Below are 21,353 nucleotides of genomic sequence, written 5' to 3'. Positions count from 1 at the left end.
AGATTAATTTCAGTGACGTCAATCAACTACTTTTTGGTCACCCTTTAGCCTGGCTTAGTTAAACCTATCCAAGGACTTTTACTTTCGAGGATAATTTTCTACAATTTGAAAAACAAAATGTATTAGCAGCGATCAACTACTTTTTGGTCACCCTTTAGCCTGGCTTAGTTAGACCTATCCAAGGACTTTTACTTTCGAGGATAATTTTCTACAATTTGAAAAATAAAATGTATTAGCAGCAACGGAATGTCGTTATACTTCTGTCAGTATGCACATGTATGATTTTGTCTTATCTTTTGCTACATATCTTTTTTCTATTTTTTCTATATTTGTTTACATTTTTTATGTGTGACTTTGGTGAAAAAATGTACACCCATATATTTTGTACCTACAATTTCTTTACAAAAAAATATGTAAAAGAACAAGGACAGCCACTTAATAAAAACTGTTCCTTTGCAGACTAATGATCTAGTACAAGTGGATTATTAAGGTTCTCTCATGTACTGCTATCCTTGGTAAATATACAAATGGTGACACCCAAGGATAACGCATTGTCTTTAAACCTAGACTGCAATCAATAAGCGGCAGTTGGCTAAGACTTTTCCAGTCAGGACACCCCCACTCTTTGTACACAATTTCTGCAACCAGGAACTGGACTTCCTCGTGGACTACGTGCGGGACCACAGCCATGACATGCTAGTGGGGCCTGTCAGACAACGGCTGCCCACCGTGATACCCACTGGAAGCAAGTTGCGGAACATGTGAGTGCATTCGGCCATGAGGTGTGCACAGAGCAAGAGTGCAAAAAGCGTTGGAATGACCTCAAACGCAGCGCTAAGGCTAAGCGTGCCTCCAATTACAACTTGACTCTGGTGACTGGCAGTGGGCCTGCACCTGAGGAGGAAGACCTCAATCCACACAAGTCACTCGTTGCGGAGTTCATACCACCTGAATCAGTCGAAGGAGTGGGAGAGATGCTGGACTTTGATGCCCAGTCCAGTGAGTGTTTGGTGAGGACATGTGTCTTTTACTTGTGTGATGTGTTGTGCATGACTGCCACTACATGTCACGTGTACATGGTTCTGATGTGCAAGTAATGCAATGCTTCACTGATGCATGTCTGCTCTGCTGGATAGTGGACATGTGGAGCGGACGGGGACCGCATCACCACTATTGCACCCTACTCACATGCTGGTCGCCAGGATGCCCCTCCGGTCCATGTTCCAGCTCACTGGACCTTCTGCATGTAGCCTGGGGGGACCTTGCTCTCAGTCCTGGGACTATGTCATAGCATGACTAACGTGCATGTGTCCTCTAGCTGAATGCCGGTACTCCACGTAGGCATGCTCCCTTGCCCCTCCACCCCCCCTCTGCACCCCAATTCCACCTTTGCACTGGTCTGCTTCAATTTTGCCGTTGGGTACTTGCCTGTTCATGCGTCCTGTATACATGCTAACTTCCACCAGCCAATCTTCCAGACATATGCTGTGGGGTACATCCTTTGTACTTGATGCAGTGTGTCTCACTTGGACTGTGCAGAGGTCAGATGCCCCACAGGGACATGAGTGCCCATGCATGCTCCATGTGGATTCCTTGCATGCCCCTATGTGTCCTTGCCTGGATGATCATTGTAGTACGTGTCCAGGGTGACCTACAATGCATGGTATTTCATCAGCCTTCCCATGGCCACTGTAGCTCAGTCCTGCATCGCACACATGTTTAGGGTGTGACAGTCTATGTGGCTCACAGGCCTCAGCCTGTTTCATGGCCAATGACTCTGTCCAACTGGTGTAGTGTCTTCTTCACACTTGGGTGTAGTCCGGAGGTTTCATCATGTGTCCTGCTTACTGTCCCATCATCATCTGCTGTGTTGTCACTTGAATCACATGATGCAAGTGATGCTAGTCAACACTGTCTGTCAATACACAGGTCTATGGTCATCCTTTTGATACCATGCAAGGCATCCATGCATTTGCACTTGGGGGGAGGGGTGGTTTGCTTGTAGCCATGCTACCCATTGCATGCACATTGCACGTGATGGCTGAAGTTGACCTTGCACTGCCTTTACATCATGAAGTACTTGTACATGTGGATAGTGAGTAACATACAAAAGTGCTGCACTGAATCGACCCACTTCAGAGCGATATAACACCCTTCTACATGCCTAATCACAGAAGCAATGTCAAGTTTACCCAGCATGCCTGGCAGGTTATCTTTTGTGTGTGACAGGTCTGCTTCATGTGTCTGGTGTCTGTGTGATGTCTATGTGTGTGTGTGTGTGTTGTGTGCTTCTAACATGTGTAGTGACCTTTTTTATCTCTACTTTTCAGATGTTGACGCAATGGAGCCAGAGGATGGTGTTGTTGACCATGGTCCATTGAGGCAGTTATATTAGCCATGTAGCGTTCCAGGACATGAAAGAAGCAGCTCACAGGGACAGACAGCGAGGGACAGGCTTGTGTGCAGTGCATTTTATTTCCATGTAGAATTTGACACATGCACTAACTACTTTATTTCGTTTATGGTGGAACACGACTTGTTTTGAAGTCGTACCTTGCTATATGCGTCTGGCTGCTTACCGAAGGAACATTGCATGTTGTGTGAATTGTGACACATTGGTCTTCCATTTGCCACACACCCACCGGCACCTGACTTACTGCAAGACTGTATGAACCATCACAGGGTGAATGTTACGTATGGGTACGAAGCACCACACCAGATTGTTTCTTTGTAGAGTAGTTTGTTACTTTGGGGCATGTATGGTGGTGTGTGTGTGTGTTATGGGCATGCACAGATTAGTAACTGTGGCTCTCTTTGCAGCATTGAACTGCTCCTGTTAGCAGACCTGAGAGTGCGCAGGCAGGAGGCCAGCACGCACCCCAGAGATAAGTTTCTATTTGAGTTCCATTTGAGTAATTTGGTACTATGTGCATGATGAACAAGTTTGGTCTGATTGTGTATGTGTTAATGTGAGTAGTACATTTTTGTGCATTCCCTACTTTCCCTTGTCAATCCTACTCCCCTCTCCTGCCCCTATTTCCGGTTTTCCAGATTACCAATGCCTGTCCCGACTACATATCCCTGACCCTCCTTCCCCACTAGGGTCGCAGAGGCCTGTGTAAATTTGAACTTGCAGGCACCCAGTCCACGGTGGGGGTGGTTGGTTCGAGCCACTCCTGCGCCTGTACACAGGAGCTATGACAGTACACATCAGTTTGTGGTGCATCATTGTATATCATGTAGCAAACATGGTACACATCCTGTTATTATATTGCTTTACTGTTCTACCTTGGTTGTTCCATCATTGTGCTAGTACATGTGCTTTGTGATGTACTCCTACTTCAAGTCACCGGAGACTCTTCTGGTGTATTTTGCTGCCTGCAAGCTTTTTGCTTGGCTTGTGTGTTTGCCTACTTTGAGTTCTCCTTGATTTGGTATTTTTGCATGTCAAGGTGGACTCTGAGGGTGCTGGACACTTTTTACACGCAAGGTGGAAGATGGAGACAAAGGGGAAGGGTGATCCTGTGGCCAGGTAGGCTTCAAGGAAGAAGGCTACATAACCCAGGCACTGTTGATCAGTGGGTCATGGTGATTTGTGAGGGAGGGGGGCTATTTTGTTGTTGACAGTTGCCTTGCCCTGCAGTGTGATGGGCACCCTGACATTGTAAATGTGGTATCCTATGTACATGATGTATTCTGCTGATCAATGCCTGTTCATGTGTTGTGTTTACCTTTCAGGTGTGAGGGCATAGTTGTGGTTTGACATGCTGGGGTGTACACATGGTCAATGTTCACATGTGATGTGTAGAGGACACTGATGGTCACTTTGTGAAAACAAAATCAAAATATCGAGGCTTAGTACCCCAAAAGGAAACACACTGAACACAGGTTACAAAGGAACATACAAAGTACTTTATTTTATACTGAATCCAGTTACTACAAACAGAACAAAAATCAGATAGCTATCGGCCCTCAGTACAACACAACGAACTCCAGTGTGGATCAATGTGTTCATTGAGATACGATGTTCATTAGAATGCATTGACTTTTTATACTTTTTGTGAGCACGATGTCCAGCCCCACTTCGGGTTAATATTCACTTCGGGTTAATATTCCACTAATACATCACTGATCTAGGGTTCATGCCAAGTCTCGCACATCAGCATATAACTGGTTTGCTTTTAATACATATATCAACAAGCCTATTCGGCAACTGTGTATTCTGGGATTTCCCATGTACGTCTTCGTGAACATTAATACAATGTAGTTAAACAAGAGTTCTACGTTCAGTATTTCAATACATTGTCTTAATCGTATACTCATGGATTAGTTTTATTGCACGAGTAATCCTTTACACACAGGTCAACGAAGGACAAGGTCTCAGTTCATGACCTCAACAAGTGTAATGCAGGCAAGTTACATATTAGCTACATAGAGCGGTCAAGACGACCATGTTGTATTTTGGAATGACGTTGTCCACCATTTTAACTCACAGGGTGATTATACAAAGTGAATCCTAAAATGGCGGATTGGCCTAAAATGGCGGCTTTCATTGATTTTAAGGTCAGGACCTTTGCAACACAGATTCCTTCGCAAGCAATTTACGAGCAGCTTGGCGTAGGCAAATATACATATGTTTATTACATTAGGAGGCATGATATAATTTCTCTTTGACAACTTGATTGCACATGCATGTATTGAGTGCATGTCCCAACTGACACACACACACACTATGATCCACAACATGTACAACCACCCTTCCATGTCCACATGTACACTCAGTTTGCCTTCTGGGGCCCACTGTGTCCCTGCAGCACATGATCTATGACCATTTGTGGATCCTGTACATGCGTAATTTGCTTTTTGATGTAGTTTGACATTTTGATGTAATGCTCAGGTGTGCATCACACACAATGGCTAGTCACTATGCTGTGTGCTGAGCAGTGTGTTGCAGGAGATGGACACAGCACACAGATTCTGCAGTGTTGATTTTGCTTATGTGTTGATTTTGTTATGTTTCAACTACAACTGTTGGAATGCATTTGGGAATTTCTTATTTTGGGTGGGAGGTTGTTGGTCAGTCATTTCATCTGATTCCATGTCAGGCATCATTGTCTGATGCCACTTTACATTTTTCGCATGTCAATGTGTACATTATTGGTACTGTGTTGATGTTTTGCTATTGCTTGCCATGTCATGTTGTGGTTTCGGAGGATTTGGGTGGCATACCAGTGATAGTCATGGCCTGTTTTGCAGGACTGTGTGATTCACACCTTGCATGTGTGACTTTTGGTCACACAGGATTGGTTGGTTTGAGTAGCTAAGGATGCACACAATGTGGCACTTCCATGGCAACATTCTCAGGGTGGTAAGGTTGTGACAGTTGACTGTCTCTTTGTCATCATCGATTGTCACCTGGTATGTGCCAGGCATGTGTGCACTCCACAGGGGTGGGAGTTTAGGTGAAAAATGTGGCCACAAGCTGGGTCCGGGCTGCCTCGCACACGTGCCCTAACCCCTCCCATGGGCAGCGCCTGTGCCTGTTGTTGGGGATGTGGGGGCACCACCATGTCCACCGGTACGCCCTGCCATGTTGCAACATTGTGCAGGACACATGCTGCCACAATGATCCTGCACACTACTGGGGGTGCATAGAGTATCTGCCCACCAGAGCGGTCAAGGGAGCGGAAGCGTGACTTGAGCACTCCGAATATGTGCTCCACTATGGCCCTGGTTGCAATATTGGCCGCGTTGTATCTTACCTGGGGGGGTGTGGTGGGGTTCCGGCTTGTCGTTATCATGTGGTTGCTCAGAGGGTAGGCACTGTCCCCTGGAGAGGTGATAATGGTTGTGATTATTGGGGTTTGTTTATTTGTGTGTGTGTGACATGCATGCATGTGCAAGTGGCATTTGTACTCACCTAGGAGCCATGTGTCACCATGCTGCCCAGCTTCCAGGGCCCGGCTCAGGGCGGACATTCTGTATATGAAACTGTCATGGGTGGAGCCAGGGTAGTTTGCATAGACAGAGGTGATGATTCCCTTTGCATCACATACCACCTGTACATTGATGTGATGCCAGTGCTTGCAGGTTTTGGTAGATGTGCTCAGTGGCTCTAGGTGGACGTAGGACCACATGGGTGCAATCTATGGCACCGAGCACTTTGGGGAAGTGTGCCACCTTGTAAAAGTCCTGAACAACGGCCTGCCTTTCTGCGGGTGTTCTGGGCATATATATGTGCCTGCGGACTGAGGGGCGCGCTGTCATGATTGCCAAGACCTGGTATTGGCAGCGTGACTGCGTGGCCTGTGAGATCCCCCCCCCTATGGCAGTAGTCCGCTGAAATGACCCAGTGGCCAAAAAATGCAGGACATTGAGCATCTTCTCCAAGGGGCTCAATGCTTGGGAGCAGAGGGTGGGGGATGTAAGGTCACTTTCCCACTCCCTGACCAGGTCTAGGATGATACGAGGTGGAAACCTATACCTGCCATAGACCTGGTCGTCAGGCATCCCAAAAAGGCTTGTCTGGTGGGAAAAAATGCAGGCCCTGGCTATTATCCTCCTCCTGCGGTGTCCCACGATCAGTGCTGTAACAAATGGGGCATTCATCGTAGCTGTATATACGTGTTTGTTGTTTGCGCACACTTTTATACTGTCCGCGGGGGCGCTTCTGCCTGCCTTCGTGTGGTGGATGCGTTGACGCCTATGCGTGTCTTTTGCCATGCGCGGGTTTCCTGTATTCGAATCCATGAATACGGGTTGTTCGCGTGCGTGTGGGCGTTCTGTGTAGTTCCCTGCAGTACTTCCCCAGTTATGCCTTCTTTTTCATGCGTTGTTCCCCATTCCACGTGTTACGCCCCATGTCCCGCCCCCTTTTTGGTGTGTGCGGGGACGTTGTGCGCTTTCCCTGTGCGCGTCACGCACGGCGTTCGGAATGTTGCAATGATGTGTGCGCCCGTGTGTGCCACGCACGGGTTTGGTGCACATTTTGGGAAAAACACGCGCAGGGACTGCACTCATGCGATTCCTTTTTAACGCTCGCACCTGCTTGCGCCAGCTTGCGCCACTTTTTTTGGCGCATGTTTTTTCCATGAATCGCCCCCTGTATCGGTTTGCCCCCGCTCTCGCTGTCCAGCTAGACAGCGAGACAGCCAAAACACTTAGCCAACGATCTTCCGCCAAAGCACCCCCGCTGACGCACGTGCAAGATGAATTTGTAAAGAAGAAGGCAGGCTTGAGGGCGGGATTCAGATCTAGGCAAGAGCAAAAAACAGGAATGAGGGTAAATACTAGTCTTTAGAAAAAGGTTGGCTTTCCAGTAAATCCAGTACCAGTCCTTAGACCAATATGCAGCCTACCAGCACAACCAATAGCAGGATATATTCCGGCATCCACGCACGTATCGCTGCAGGCAAAAGGCTCCAGTATCAGGAGGGCAAGAAAGCAGGTCACGGACAGCGAGGCAGCCAAAACACTTAGCCAACACACTTCCGCAAATGCGTGCACGCTCATGCGCGTGCAAGATGAATTTGTAGAGAGGAAGGCAGGCTTGAGGACGGGATTCAGATCAGCACAACCAATAGCAGGATATATTCTGGCATCCACGTCGGTATCGCGGCAGGCAAAAGGCTCCAGTATCAGGAGGGCAAGAAAGCAGGTCACGGACAGCGAGACAGCCAAAACACTTAGCCAATGCACTTCCACCAATGTGCGTCTGGAATGCTCTGTGATTTGGGATAGGAGGAGCAGAGGTGCTGCCAATACATTTAGAACAAGCAAAGGGAGGCAGCATGTGTGTGCTGTGGGGTCTGGTATAATGATAAGGCCTATTTTGTTATCATAGCAGAGTTGGCCTCACCAGTTTACTTTGATCACATCTGGATATGCGTATGATTTATTAATATGTTAATAGATTCTAAACCACCAATCCCGAATATTGATTCAATAGTGACGATTTAGTAGACCACATGTTTAGGGGAATGGGTTAAGATCAGGTGTGGCCAATCGGTCCAGGGATTATAGGGGGACATTAGCATGTTCTATATTTGGTTGCCCATGAGGGCGGTGGGATAACATTGTAACCTATATATTCACATTCTGCGCTTACCACTGTATAACCTGGCACTTCATGGGAAGTGATGAGCTCCATGTCAGTTCAGTTCTACGGGACAGTCTGGGACCTTTTGCCTGTCATAAACGTTGTTTTCCATTGTAAAGAGGTGCAGTGGTTATTTGGGCTTTTGGATTATTTTTCGAGCTTGGGTTTGGGTTGTTATTTTCGTACACAGTTTCCCCGGGTCATTGGAGTCATTGACTGCACACATGGCGCTCTACAACCCCTCATCAAACAGAACACATCTTCCGAAACCTGACCCATTGCCTTTGCATTAAAGTCCAAGTCATCTGCAATACAAAGTGCCAATAACCTGGAATTCACACATCATATGGGGTTGCCACATTTTTTGAAGCAAAAAATGGACTTGAAGACCTGCCCACATTGTTGAAGCTCCAATCCTTCACTGGCCCTTTTTATACATTTGAAAACTATAGTACAATAGCAAGAGAAGAGGAACACATAATGCTTACAGTACTGTTTTATGTACCTATATTCTTTTTTTTTCAAAGCAATCTGCACTATTTAGTAAAAAAATAATTACGCAACGCTGAAAATGGCAATTCATAAAATTATATACCATACATTTTGTGACCTATGAAAGATTAAAGGCTGAGATGGTTCTGTCAAAACTAGATCCATTGACTGTCAAGCTGTTCAGATTTTAACACAATGGGCCTCATTCTAAATTTGTCAGTCCAGAAAAACGGTTCCGGTAAGCTTACCAGTGCTGCTTTTTCCGGGACGAAAAACTACGGTTCGCCTTCCGGAGCCCGACAGGTCTGACTGTGATCCTACAGGACTCTATGGGAATGGGGATTAATGAAATTGGCGGCGTCTGTCTTCCCGGCCGCCGACTTGGGATAGCCCAGTGGCAGCGGGGAAGTCATGCTCAAGTAATTTTTACGAGTCCAGCGGCAACCCACTGGTAGCACCGGCAGGGTTACCTCCGGACCTGTAATGAGGCCAATGTATATTACCCCTCCTTGAACATCTTGCCAGATCAAAAGATGACACTGATTGTTTAATTTTTGAATATGTTATTGATTTAAAAGCAGCTGAAGATTTTATGAAGCTTTTAAAGCAATTGAATCCTTGGAATGGCTAAGCGGTTTAAGAACATACAGCAAACAATCTGAAGGTGTCCAATAAGTCACTGTAGCAGGTATATTCACTCAAAAAGCCAAGTTTGCAAAATAATCTCACGGGGACAAGAGGTGAGTGATTCTTCAATCACACCAATAACTGAATAGTCTGTTGCAATTTTTAAGAAACATTGCTGCTATTGCCCAACCAGAATAGTTTTAAACAAGCAAGATGTGTTAAAGGCTGTTTTCGGCACTTCTAACATTATACTGGCTCTTCACAATCCTTTCCAAACTTTTAGAGGCATAGGCCATTAATAAAATCATACCAGATAATATTTTCCATATACATTTGCAAGTACTGCGATACTAAATTGATCCTCTGTTATCTCAAGATGTCACACTGGCATTTCCCAATACTAAAAGACATCACCAATTAATACAGTAAAATTCAAATTACTACATAACTCTAACAATTATCATAATATACGACATTCTTTTAATGTCTTAGAAAGTGAAAAATATTAAATACTTCTCATGCAATTCATGACAAACGTAGGCTTGAATCAAAACTGTAATCCAAAAACCCAATCTACATCTTTGATAAAAGGCCAATTATACATTACCTGTCTCATAACTATTTCATCATATTTACACAAATTCACCCTAGATCTTATCCAAGTACATATTTTTTGAGAAAAACACTGATATATCTAAATTATTAAAAGTATATAACCATGTGACACTAATTAAAAATAGTGGCGAGGGAGTTGCAGAGAGGGCGCGTCTGTGGTGAGGGAGTTGCAGAGAATTGCTCTGCAGTCAACCCGCTATCGCTGTTTCTTTGCTTCATTGTGCTTTCGTTCATGGATTAGAATAAACACTTTTATTGGAGTTCTATTGGTGTGGTCTAATCTGTGCTTGTCTGCTTTTGCCTGCAATACTATAAAAAAGGTCCATAAGAGCTCATCAGGGCACGCATCCATGGCAAGGGAGTTGCGGAGAGTTTCTCTGCAGTCAGCACAGTCATGCTATCGCTGTTTCTTTGCTACATTGTGCTTTCATTTCATGGATTAGAATTGACACTTCATTGGAGTTCTTTAGGTGCGGTCTGATCTGTACGTGTCTGCTTTTGCTTGGAATACTGTTAAAGGGCCACAAGAGTACCTCCGTGTGCGCATCCGTGGTGAGGGATTTGCAGAGAGTTGCTCTGCAGTCAACGCAATCTATGCAGGAAGAGCGGGTGAGGTGTTTTCTGCTTTTCTACTCATGTTCAATAATATATCAAAAGCGAAAGGGAGTGAGGCAGAGTGAGTGTCTTGGTCTCTGGCGGCAGGGGGTTGGGCCTTTGGCATCTGTGTACTTCTCACAGTTTCTGGCTACATCTTGAGAACTGACTCTGTCGGGGGACAGCTAGAGCACAGTAAGTGCAGCCACAGAAGCTTGCACAACAAACGCTACAGCTATTTTGCACACACTGTGCATGGCATTACTCCTGTGTCTGGGCTTGCAGCATTGTGGTTCCTCTGCCACTACACATAGCATGCCCAAATGTGAAGAACCCACTGCCATTACTGTTTTGTCTGCCAAACCTGCGGCTCTGGGAAGGCGCCATCTACAATTCAATCACTCGCAGTTTATTGCTTTATCTCAATAATTTATGTTAAGGGGGTGGAGGTATACCAAACGTAAAACATGGGCATGTTGTCTGTGTCATCTCTGAACCCACCTACTAACTCCATCAACTCTATGACATCTATGGAAGTTGCTTCCCGCGCTGTCCTTAATTCATCTGTGAAGCACTTAAATCAATCATCACGCAGCTGCCTACAAAGGACGGTGAACTTGGAGGACAGAAAAGGAGCACCCAAGATTAACAGGAAAATAACCGATTTCTATCCGGTCCAAGACACAGAGTAAATAAACAGTGCAGGACCTCTGCATTGACTTGACGGACAAACTTCTGGTATCTGTGGCTTGCTTGGGATCCAAGACCATTGAAACTGTGGTTCAGATCCTCATCTCCCTTAATACATCTCAATACGCAGAGTTAACTTGTAGCTCTCCTGTCCCCAATGTCTTGCCCATGCAAATTCAATCATGCCCTATGTTTTCAGGGTGAGCAGGGACACTTGCAGCGGATGATCTGGATTTACCACGCACAGAGCTGCTATTGGGAAATTAACTACTTCTTAAGGGTAGGACAATCAGTTTAGGACACTTGTTCAAGCATCCTTCCACACGCTCCCTACCAGAATTATTTAGGTTCAATATGTCCACTGTGCTTGATGATGTAGTTTAGGAACAGAGATTCCATACCCAAGATCTGGAAGATAGCAATTCCTCGGCAGCCATGTTCTCAAAATCGGAATCTATCTTAACGCAATACGATAAGCTAGCTCATCCAATTAACAAACTCCTGAAGGCTTCTAATCCTTTAGCTAGAGAAATTGACACAATTAGTAAAAAACACTTCTGACATTCTTGGTCTCTTACAAGTCGAGTCCCAAATGGCTAAGGAGGGCCAAATTGGGAAGCCTGGCAATGAAGTCAGTGTGGCCATGGCACGTGACTATAAAGACTGGTATCAGTGGAAAAAAAGGTGAATTGTTAGACAAGCCGTGATGTACCAGGAACAGTCGGAAAAAGGGAAGAAGATCAAAACGTCAATAGACAACCCCACAAAATGTTTAAAGTGCAGTTATTGTGCAATGGCCTGCCCTGCTAAGGGGCCGTCAGTCCACAGGCATTCGCAAATCTAAGTGTGCGTTAAATTGTGTAACAACACCTGACTTGGAGATTGCGAGCCTATGAGAAAAAGTTTCGGATGGTATAAATGAACAGTCTCAGTTTAATACTTCATTTAAACCTCAAGAAAAAAGTTCCTTGAGAACTAACAGCATCACTGTGGGTGTCTGCCTGCAGTTGGTAACCCAAGAGAGGGGCTACAACCAACACATTTTGAGGCTGTGGTGTCTGATGTGGCAACACTTGTTAATCCTGTGACCTTGTTAATACCTCACACAGCCCTGGACTAGCAAGACCTTGTATGTCCTGACTTCAGCACCTTCACCCAGTCAAACACGGTTGGGAGGAAGCCCAAAGCCCAAGATAGCTGCTTAACTAAAAGGCCCACGACAGCAGCAGGTACAGTCAAGGCTCTACAGGTGCAAAGCCTATTCTGCGAGAGCCATTGTTTCCATCTAAACAATTCTAATTTTTTGGACTTATTGCACGCAATCATTCCTCTGCGCTATGTAAATAGCAGTGATATCTAGATCGTGGACATGTGTGAGAATTACATCCAGGCAAATTCCCATATCTACTTTCATGCTGAAGATATCCTCCACTACATTTTGGAACACAACAAGGAATTCTATAAACTGGGTTACGAGTGCTCAATGATTGAAATGGCCAGCTTTAACGGCCAGAAATACTCAGTCTACGCGGTGGCCCTGGGAAATCCCAAATGCTGCTCAGAATGGAATATAAGGGCATTGAATGTGTGAGAGCTCCGCGACCTACCTTAACCCTAGAACAAATGATAGAACAGCCTTTGCTGAATGTGGCAACAGGACAGGGGACCCAAGGGGAAGAGTCACATTGGGCATGGCTGGCTAATCTGGCAGAGATGACGGGGGCACGATATTCCTAAACATGGTCCTTCTTTCCATTCCTAACCATGAGCTGGAACACAAAGGGACATGTTCATCTGTTTGCCCAGGATGGTTTACTCGAATATATCGATGGGTTTAGCATTGTCATGCTTGAGGAGACTTGATTGACAGACCATCTTGTGGTTGATGGTTGGACCTTCATAACATGTGAGGCTGAGAAGAGTACTAGAGGCCCCCATAAGGGGGGCCTTGCATTGGGGGTAATTAACACCATGGGGCTGGCAGAGGGTTTTTGGATTTGTATTTTATTAGAGCTGATATAGCTCTTTTATCCAAGCGCTGCACAAAATTTTAGAACAACAGTACATAAATATCAGTAAAATAGGGAGGTTCAAATATCAATTCTGAAAGCAAACAATCATGGACAGTGAAGATGATTTTTCAAGGAGACCCAAAAAAGAGAATAAACAGTGATAGATCGAAGAGATATGGGAAGAGTGTTCCAATGAAAAGGAGCAAGAAGCTGGAAAGAACGAAAGCGAGACTAAGGCACAGGTTGGACGTGGAACAGTCAACTTAAAAAGACAAGAGGAACGAAGAGATCGAGAATAAGTATAAAAAGACAGGAGAGCACCAAGATAGTCTGGAGCTAACCAATAGACAGATTTAAAGATTAAGCAGAGAAAATGAAATTTAAGTTGAGAATGAAAAGGTAACCATTCAAGAGATGCAAGTGATGCTGAGATAAAATCATGATAGGAGAGAAGGAAGAGTAAAGAAACAGAAGAGTTATGTATGGATTTCAAAGGAACCAGATGAGATGAAAAGAGACAAAGAGTGTAACAGAACAATAGAAATTCGAGAAAAAATGAGAGTAGAAATAAGCAGTTTAGTTGCATGGAAGGTAAGAAAAGAGTGAACTTTGCAAATATTATACAGATGAAAACAACAAGACCAGGATATGAGAGGAAAATGATGGGTAAAAGAAAGATTAGAATCCAAATAAAACAAAAAACAAAATATCTTAAAAGATTAAGAATGTACAAATGAATATTTTAAGTTAAACTAACAACATAATGAGAGGTTGAGGAAGTGGGGAGCCCCCTTCTAACCGACCCTCATTTAGGTACATCACCTTTAGAAACATACAGCAGGGTTAGATGGGCACCAATTTCAATTGTTACCAGGTAAATACTACAGAGAAACCAGTGTGCCACGAGAAACAGCTGCCTCTAGTACATTAAATTATAAGGCAGGGCAACAATGTCAAGAAAAAAAGACAATTTTAGTTATGTGCAAATTAGCATCATACAGTAATCAACAATTATTAAAAAGATTGAGGTAGATTTACACCTCACAGGACGGATATGACAAGATCACAATATACATTCCTCCTCCTGGAGTTTCTGGTCTACAACAATAAGTCAGTGTAACAATGGAAACAGACAGTGGTTTAGTTAGTGTATTGGGCTTACAATTTAACAGCCCTGTAATGTCTGTGGTGTCAATAAAGTGTCATATGCTGTACAAATACGCAAATTAAACCAGATTCAACACTCCATTCACTCTCACTATCATCAATTCATACACATACTCACAACAAATCTCATTCATCATGTTTCTTTCCAAAAAACAAAGTGCAAAATGGTGCAAGGAAATTTGTCAGGGTAACAGTTATGCACTGTGAAGTGCAATTACACAAAACACTATGATTTGTGCAGGTATAGCCCGTCTAGTGGCTAATCAATCGAGATTGTATCATGCACTTAACAAAGTGCTAAAGAAAAACACTTCAGAAACCTAAGACTATAAATGTAAGGTTGAGGGCACGTCCACAACGCAGTGCCTGGTAACTCCACCTATCACCTGCAAAAGAGAAGACAAAAGGATGAATGTCCATCTGTCTTTCAAGCCACTGTCCATTAGTCAACAGTGTCCAGATTGATAAAGCATTCGGGATGGGGCTAAAAGTAGTACAACTCAATTGGTACTAGGGCATGCCTGTGGGAGCAAGAGAAATATGGCAAAAGCAGAGAAAAGCCAGACAGAGCGTACACAATGATGTAACCTCGTGAACCAACAATAGTTTGGTTAAGGTTTCGGTTACGCATAGCCTATAATTGTTATACTTGACAAATAGATTTTTTAAGTTTTGTTTGAACAAAACGCCATGACCACAAAGGTGATGGCACTGAAAGCAAAGAGACTTGGTGGCAATGCTTACCATGGGTCTTGCTACATGTGGAGGTTTCTAACGGTCTTAAGTTGACTGGTCAGAGGGCAGGGCAAACACACTTCCGTCTTGCAAAGAGGTGGAAAGGATGATGATCTGGCAGCGGAACGCTGCAGGTTGTTGTTTGTACGAGGACGATGTGTAATCTGCAAGGGAGGATATCAGGGGCCTGATCAGAGAGTTGGCTCAAGGGATCTTATCTGTTCAGTCAGAGCACAGTGTAGAAAAGATACACCATCCAAGACAGTTACACGGCACATTAGCATAATTACCTTAGATCCAAAAAAAGAAGATTCTCATGTAGATTGTTAGGCAAAGGTTATTTTCCACGGCTGCCTGGAAAAGTAGGGGCAAACGGCAGTGTGTGCGTATTGGCGTCTCAGTGTGCTGACAGACAGTCAAAACTAGTACTGCAGTCTGATCTCTCAGGCCAAGGGTTTTCGAGCATCTAGGAATGGCGGTGTGCTGTAAAGCAATGAAAGAGAGTGTACAAGGGCGTCATTGAGGGGAGGATACGAAATCGAGTTCCTACTCAATGGGTTTGTGCCTTGCCTGAGACACGAGATAGGTGGAACCATAAGGAAACCGAAGCAAGCTTACCCAATATACGACCTCAGTCCTCGTGTGCAACGCCGTCTGTAGCGTTTGCGTCCGCAGTGTCTGGTCATGTGGCCTACCTGCTTCCTAAAGTACGGAAATGCATACCCCAGCATGGCTTGCGATTGGCCCTTGTTACAGGACTGTGTCTGCGTCAGCAGACTCGGGAGAATCTTAGATCCCTCCCACACACCATACATGTGAGAGTCGTTCCTACATCGAGGAGGAGGTCACATGTATTGTGAACTATACCGCACTGACATGTTTGAATGGCGAGGATACAACGCCCAACCCTGTGAATAAACAGTAAGCAGATGCAACGTTAAACACTCTTTTGTGTACACTTGTATGATTTTTTCACAGTCCATTCATGTTAATAGATTAAAAATGTTTACAATTTCCCTCCAGAACAGAGTGAGGTAAATAATGCAAGCATGGTTGTTCCTGCTCATAAACTCCTCCCATTTCACAGAACCAGGCAGGGCAACCACCTTCGCCGAAGAATGCAACATGGCCACCTTTAAAGATACCACCTGTAGAAACATCCTAATGAGCATATTGAGCTTTTGCCCAGAACCCTCCTATGCCTTCTCCCAAAAGATACTTTTTATTGTCATCTATGTAGCCCCATATGAAGGAAGTGTATCTACCGTGCTTAAGGAAATGGAGGGAATATTGAGTGATTTGAACTTTGATGGCCCAATAATTCTCTGTGGGGACTTCAATGCTACAATACCACCCTTTGATATTGCATTAGAGGAAGACACTCTTGACAGGACAACGGCCGCAATCAGTTGGCCCAAACAGAAAGCCCACCATTGGGGGCTATGGTGGGCATGCCTGCTGTCCATATATGGCTTTTTAATGATCAATGGTACACGCCCTTCAGATAACCCACCTAATTTCACCCGGGTGGGCATTGGAGGGAGCAGCATTCTGGACTATCTGTTCATAGCCAATTTTCCCGCCATTGTGTTGTACATTTGTGTTTACTCCTGCCCGAAGAGTGACCATTTTCCATTCTTGGCACACTTGGAATTATGGACAAAGGAGTAGGCTCCAAGGCCCACTGGCCATCTAACTGTCAATGCAGGCTTGAACCTTATTTCCTAGAGTGATTGGAATGTTGCCAAGGCCATGCCAGTCACGTGAGATACACTGGGTTCTTGTGAATATTCTGTGGAGAGGAGTGTCCTCTTTGTGGTTTCTCAGTTTAAGAGGGTTAGTGGAATAATACAAGGGTGCTCCTTCACAACTAGTCTTCCTATATGTAGGGTGGGTCTTGGCCCTAGGTAGGAGTTCCCACCCCCATTCTTTTAATAAGGAAATACGGGACAGAAAAGGGAAACTGAGGGTGGAATTGTGGGCCATTGCCAGCTGTGTAGTACTGTCAGTTCCCCATAGTAACAGGATAACCCTGGAAAAACATAATTACCGAAAATGCTTGAAAAACCATAAGTACATTAAGGATTGCCTTCACTGGTGAGAACTAGAACAGGTGTCTCTCACTAAAAACACCAACATATTTTGGGGGATTATAAATGGTAGTGAACCACGCTCTAGAGACCTAAACAGTGTATCGGAGAGAGGATGGGTACAGTATATCCAGCAAGCACTTGGTAATATGTCGGTGGATGCCTCAGGTTGGATGACCCCATTGGCTAAATGGTACTATGGCTTGGGCCCTAAAGACATACTGGGGATTATAGGAACTACTAAACCCTCCAGCTCTCCTGGTCCTGATGGGATCTGCAGCTCCATTATTAAGGCGGACCTGGATATCTTGTCACATGCCCCGCACTACTTAATTTGTAACATCAAGTCATCTCAGAGCATTCCCAATTCCTGGGGTGACAGCATAATCATACCTGTTTTAAAATCTGACAAGGCATGATGATCCAAAGAACTATTGTCTGCTTGCCATGCTGGGCGTATCCCCAAAAATCTTTAACCGGGTTCTTCTCAAAGAGCTTGAGGAATGGGCAGAAAATGTAACATCATTCCTTGCAACCAGGCAGGTTTCTGGAAGAATACTAACACAAGTATTAATCTCCTCGCACTTTCCATCATAATTCAACAAGCGGGGTCCGGAACCTTCCATTCTACATGGCATATATTGATTTTAGCACCACGTTTGACACGGAGGACTGGATCAGGATGTGGGGGAATCTGACCAAATACAACATCCCTCCTGGGCTCTTAATAATGATTATTCTGTTTTATTCCCAGACTGGGGTAAAAATCAGACTCGACCAGCAGGATGGGAACACCTCCTGCATCCCAACAAATAGAGGCCTTAAACAAGGATGCACCCTAGCCCCTATGTTGTTTAATCTTAAAATTTCAGAACATGGCGAAGCCCTGGGATCATCAGCTGCTATCCCGCCCAAATTGGGGTCTATACTGATCCAATGGCTGGGATATGCAGATGACCTTTTCCAGGAGGGTTACAAATGTCATTGAACAAACTGAAAACATATGCTGACAATAACTCCCTTGTGATAAATATCACCAAAACAAAAATAATGGTCTTTGACTCACAGAGATGGACAAGGAAAACTGGGTGTTGCACAATTGACGGTGATAAGATAGAGGTGGTGCTGTCCTGTACATATCTGGGGTTTCACCTGGACCCCAGTCTGAGTGGAGCAATCCATTTTGATCAACTTAGAATGAGGTCTAATGTGACCCTGGGGGCCATCTACCCCTTTGCCCAGAAGGGAGGGGGGGGGGGATTTCTATGGGATCGTTGGTACAGCTTTATCAAGCCAAGTTGGTATACCTTGTGCGCCATGGTGCTGAAACTTGGTCACTGTCAAGTTTAGATGAAGTTCAAAAGATGTCTGTTGAGAAGCTTGTTATGTCTTTCTTGATGCACAGTGATCGAGACAGTCCCATTGGAGTACAGAGTGATGCCTATTCTGTGTATAATTTACTTGAGCTGTTTGATTACTTTTTGGAAGTTGACGAATGCCCCAGCGGGCTACTTCCTGGCTTTGATATTTGACGCCCATCAGTCCAGAGATCTTTTGATGCCGCCTTGTAACATGGCCAAGCTGTGCACTATAGCCAATAGATGGTTAACACAGGCTCCGGGTAATCTGCTCAGCCCTCCCTATCCCCCAATTGAAGAGAACCATGATGACCTTGCTAATTAATCATGGACAGAAACAGGCATTAGTGAACCTCAGCACAAAATATGCTGCCACTGAGTTCATGCCCTATATCCTGACAAGAAAGGCCATACCCTCATACATCCAACAATTTGAGGGTAACTACCTAGTGTGGGATTAACTCAAATTCAAATTTAACACCACCAGAACCAGGGAAATTGCGGGAGCATGGTGTCAGACAGCAAGAGTTGCCAAGGAATGTCGCTTTTGTGGAGAAGGGTAGTGGAGTCTGTGAGGCACCTGTTATGTGAATGTGTGGCACTGGTATCTTTAAGGGTGGTCGTGTTGCGTTCGGCGAGGAAGGTGGTTACCCTACATGGTCCTGTGATATGGGAGGAGTTTATAAGCAGGAACAACCATGCTTGCATTATTTACCTCTTTATGTTCTGGAGGGAAGTTGTAAACATTTCTAAACTATTAATATGATTGGGCTGTGAGAAAATCATACAAGTGTACAGGAGTTTAATTTCACTTATTCATTTGTACATTCTTAATCTTTTAGGACATTTTGTTTTTGGTTTTATTCTGCTTTGAAAAGTTTAATAAACTGTATCTCAAAAACATTATATTACTCAGCCTACGGTAGTGTCTTTGTAGTTATGGTTAAGTTGCTAATCTCATAGGAAGAGCACTTTTTGGGTGGCTTATAACTTCGCTCCCCCTTGACGAATCCTCACCAAACTTTGCAAATTTTTGTGAGGTTTGGTCCAGGGAGGGCAACGTTATAAGGGGGTCCCAAAAATATTTTTCCCAGACATAATGGGAAAAAACTTTGTGCATGCCTACAGCTCCAACAGCTGGACGGATGTCCACCAAATTTGTGGCAGGAGCGGTGGCTTAGTCCCAAAAGCGTGCTTTTGTTAATTTGGTGTAAATCTGTGTAGTAGTTTTTTTTTGAATGGCCAAAACATAAGGCAAAAAAAGTGTATATCTATGTCCGCTCCGTGGACACACTTCCCTGTTTGCTCCGCGGACAGGACACCGATTGGCTAATCGGCTTGCGTCATGTCCGCAGATGCAGAACGTGTTCTCTGATTGGCTGGGATGAGGCATGAGGTGCGTCACATTGTTCGATGCGCCCGCCATATTGGATCCGCCGACAGCGCGGCGGCGAACAGAGTCAAAATGCAATTTTATGGAGTGTGTTGGTGTGCAGAAGTGCTTGGGGATGGTTGGGGAGTAAGAGATGTGTCAAATAATGTATTTGTTTAGGTGGCAGGTGCCCTTGATGTGTTTGCCATGTCTACGGTTGACACGGTTGTCGGCGGACATAATAAATGCACTACTGCCTATTTTACTTTATCATGGTGTTGCTTTTGGGTTGTTCGTAGAGGATTGATTGTAATTAATATCCCCTATAAGCAGGTTACATACCACAGTCAAAATGTTTCGTATTATAGGTGTGTTATGCTGCAGTGGTTCTGGCCACAGCCTCGAGTCTTGGGTGCATGGCCGAAGTCCGTAGGCTGTAGGCCATGCACCCAAGACTCAAGGCCCTGCCCACAACCACTGTAGCATAACATACCCATAGAATGAAACACCCATCAAATATCCAGAACCCAAAAGTTTGTGTACTGTTTCATTTGTAGAGTTTTGTATGTTAAGTTTTGGCTAGGCTATGCAGTTAAGATTGTGGAGTGTGTTTGTTTGTTTGTTTGTTTGTTTTATTCATTTTTTGTGCGCGCCAGACCCAGGGGTAACAGGGCGCAGTGACGAGAAAATGCGAGACTTACAAGGTTACATCATAGCACAGTGTACATTAGAAATTACAGTAGGGTCACAACGTTGCATCATAGCACAGTGTACATTAGAAATTACAGTAGGGTCACACAAATAATTACAAAATATACAAGTTCAAGTAGGTCAATCAGAATTCCAGTTATATGGAATGAAGGTCTAGTGATAAATATCAGTAGGAGGTAGGTAAACCGGTCTACTGAGGTCAGTCGAGGTAAGCAATTGAATTACTTTTTTCCTGAAATAAAGGTAGGGCAGGTCCGCTCTAAGGTCTTGTGGTAGTGAGTTCCAGGTTTTAGCCGCCTTAACCGGGAAACTATTTCCTCCACTAGTAGTGAGTCTAAAGTTCGGTATTGTCAAGCAATTGGAGTTGCCAGCTCTAGTTGGTCTAAGAGATGTTCTCCTGTGGAATTTGCCAGACAGGTAACTAGGGGCAGAGTTATTAAGGGCTTTGTGGGTCAGTGATAGCATCTTAAGTTTTATTTTGTTCTCCGTGGTCAACCAGTTATGATGTCGACTGGTGGAAGAGATATGGGACCTTTTATTAATGCCTAGTGCTGCTCTCAAGGCAATATTTTGTAATGTTTGTAGTCTTTGGGTTATTTTCTTATTAGCTCCAGAGTATAGAGCATCACAATAATCAATTCTGGAGAGAATAAAGGCTCTAGCCAAGATTAGGCAGCTCTTATTGGAAAGGAATGGTTTACCGGCTCTTATCAGTTTGCATGTGTAGGCCGTAGAGGATGCAAGGGATTTTAGCTGTTTATCGAGTGATAGGGTAGAATCAAGATAGAATCC

The sequence above is a fragment of the Ambystoma mexicanum genome, chromosome 6p (assembly GCF_040938575.1).
Source record: "Ambystoma mexicanum isolate Mex_15411 chromosome 6p, UKY_AmexF1_1, whole genome shotgun sequence".
Taxonomy (NCBI): domain Eukaryota; kingdom Metazoa; phylum Chordata; class Amphibia; order Caudata; family Ambystomatidae; genus Ambystoma; species Ambystoma mexicanum.
Note: the sequence above shows the minus strand (reverse complement) of the source record.